Source organism: Bombina bombina, chromosome 6 (genome assembly GCF_027579735.1).
Source record: "Bombina bombina isolate aBomBom1 chromosome 6, aBomBom1.pri, whole genome shotgun sequence".
Lineage (NCBI taxonomy): Eukaryota > Metazoa > Chordata > Amphibia > Anura > Bombinatoridae > Bombina > Bombina bombina.
This window is the reverse complement of record NC_069504.1, coordinates 983874921-983877567: the sequence shown is the minus strand read 5'-3', so window position 1 is coordinate 983877567 and position 2647 is coordinate 983874921.

Genomic DNA, 2647 nt, shown 5'->3' with positions numbered 1-2647 from the left:
ATGAGGTAGGCAAAAGGGGTTCCATCGTCAAAGCTGCTTGCCGGGCCGGGCAACTTGACTGTAGCAAGGCAGCACTCTGGTTCTGTGTCAGCGTCTCCGTATGAGTCGACAATTGCCGAACGGGCTCCCCAGGTCTGGGCTCCTGAAATACACAGTCTACCTGTTGTTGCAGTGATAGGACAAATTCTTCAAATAGAGCAGAGATAGTTGCAAGGGTGCCCTCCATAGTTGGCATATAATGAAGATGCACGGGCTTAGTCTATAAAGCCAAGAAAATACTCCTTCTTAAAAAAAAGTAAAGTAGCTTCCAGGCCTCGTCTATAGCAAGGCCTTCCACGTGGCTTCAATCAAGGTGCTGGAGATCTTATACTCGGCAGAGAACCCAATCCTTTTCAGATCCCAGAACCAAGCCAGTATCAAATAGGATCCCAGAAGGTTTAGTTAAGAATTTGTACAAAAATACACTACTATTTAGCTCAAATTATCCTCTAAAAGCAGGAGCTCTCAAAGTATGCGTCCTATCAGTCCAATGGCTAGATCCACCCCCCCCCCAGGGTCCCCTTTTAACCTGCTCCAGAGGCAAAGGTTAATTATATCTATCTGCATGGCATATCTATGTAAGAGATCATCGCCAATATATAGTTGATTATGGGGAGTATTTAGAACTAAAAACAGGTGCTTCGCTGATTTATAACCTATGGAGATAGATAATAAACACTTAGCTGTGATGTTATAGCTTTCACACTTGTCATCCAGGTCATGGACACAGTGGTTTTGGGGAGAAAGATATTTAATCATTTTAGGTTCAGCTATCTGTGCTAATAAGCCTTCCCTTATATAGCTAGCTTCCTGTTTTAAGTTTAATTTGGCATACTTGGTTTTCCCAAGGTCATGCACTTGCATAGGGATAAATAGATCCTCTTTAACTTTTGCAATTTCTGCGAGGAATTGTGAATGATCTTCCCCTTTAAGGGATTTAGGGTTCCCCTTGTGGAGGTATATGGTTAATACATTGCCGTCTAAGGAAATATTTGCTATCTTTCCAGGTGAAATTTTAAAAGTAGTATTACCGTCAGAGCTGCTTAAAGGAGTCTGATCATCTGTTTGTAGGATAGTAATTTCAGGTATAGAGTCATTCCTGAAATTAATATCTACAGCATCTGGCTTCTCTTTCACCACGTGACAGCTTATAATTAATAGACCTTTTTACTTGGGACCAAATTACATTATTTATGCAAATGGGGTTACCTGTATTGAGATTGATCACAGCCGCAGGCCTTAGTGCAGGTAAAACAACTTCTTTATTCAGGTAGATTTCAACATTTACAGGGTAAACAGACTCAGGGGTACATTGAGCACAAACGTCCCTTATTATTTATGCAATCAATTATAGTGCTTAATCGCTTCAAGAGATCACTACCAATAATTAAACGATCAGTTGGCACATCCACTATAATGACAGGGTGTCTTATTACCCTGTTCCCCAGCCTTAGTTTTAATCATTCCATACCATAGACTTTGAGAGAGTGACCCCCAACACCTATTAGCGAACCGTCAAATTCTTTTAGTTTAGGTTTGTGGGGTGTTAGCTCATTTAGCTGTGTGTAGTACCTGTGGGATAAAATAGTTGCCTGAGTGAGATCCAGTATCAATTAATCCCATGATAGGGTTAGTAACTGAGTCCTTGAGTTCAGCTAATACATAATATCTCCCTGCAGTTTTTACCATTTCATACATAAAATTAGCATGGTTACATATCTGTGGGCTTCGCCATGTTTTACCTGTATTCGCCACGTTACCTGATGCAGGAGAATTTTCATACTCACCATTCACCTCCTTTATAATAGGACTGATTGGGTTCCTGTGTACTGCATCTGTGGGAATAAGGTTAGGAGAAGACTGCAAAGGAAGAGATTTAATAGAGCTTCCAGGCTGAGGTTGCTTGTCATCAAAGCTAAATCGTCCTTTCCTGGTCTGTAGGGAGAGAATATGACTAGTACCATTTTTGACATTTATCATTTTATTTTGGTATATCTCTCCCCTCTCTCTCAGGTAATACCACAGTATTTATGACTGTGCCTGTGGCCCACTGCTGGCCACTGGCTGTACCCCTAAAAAAGGATTATTAGGGTTCTGAGCCATCAAAGCTTGACTCATATTAGTAAATAGTGTATATAATTGACTTACTTGCGTACTGAGTTGACCCACTTGAATGGACAAGCTACTTTTACCCATGGACCGATTTTTTGATATCCCAGGGTATTGATTGCTAGATCCTTGGGATCCCTCAGAATCATAGCTATTGGTCCTATTTTGACGTGGTTGTCTTTGGGGTTCAACTTGTTCAGCATTAATATCTTGAGGAGCACTATTTACCTGGGGTGTCTGGTTATCCTAAAAGTATTTTCGCCACTTTTGGTATTTATTTTTAAGGGGGTACCAATTACCTTGTGGGTGTTCATCTCTTTGATTATTATTTATTTGGGTATGCTCTCCATTTTGAGTTTATTCTCTCTGCACCTCGGCCCGTGATGGGGGAGGGGGCCGAGTTAAAACTTTGGGGGGAAGGCCTGTTTTCTCGGGCCACTTCCACATACATTTTCTTGTTAGACTCCAAATTAAGGGGGCTAGGTGACACCCTAGTTTC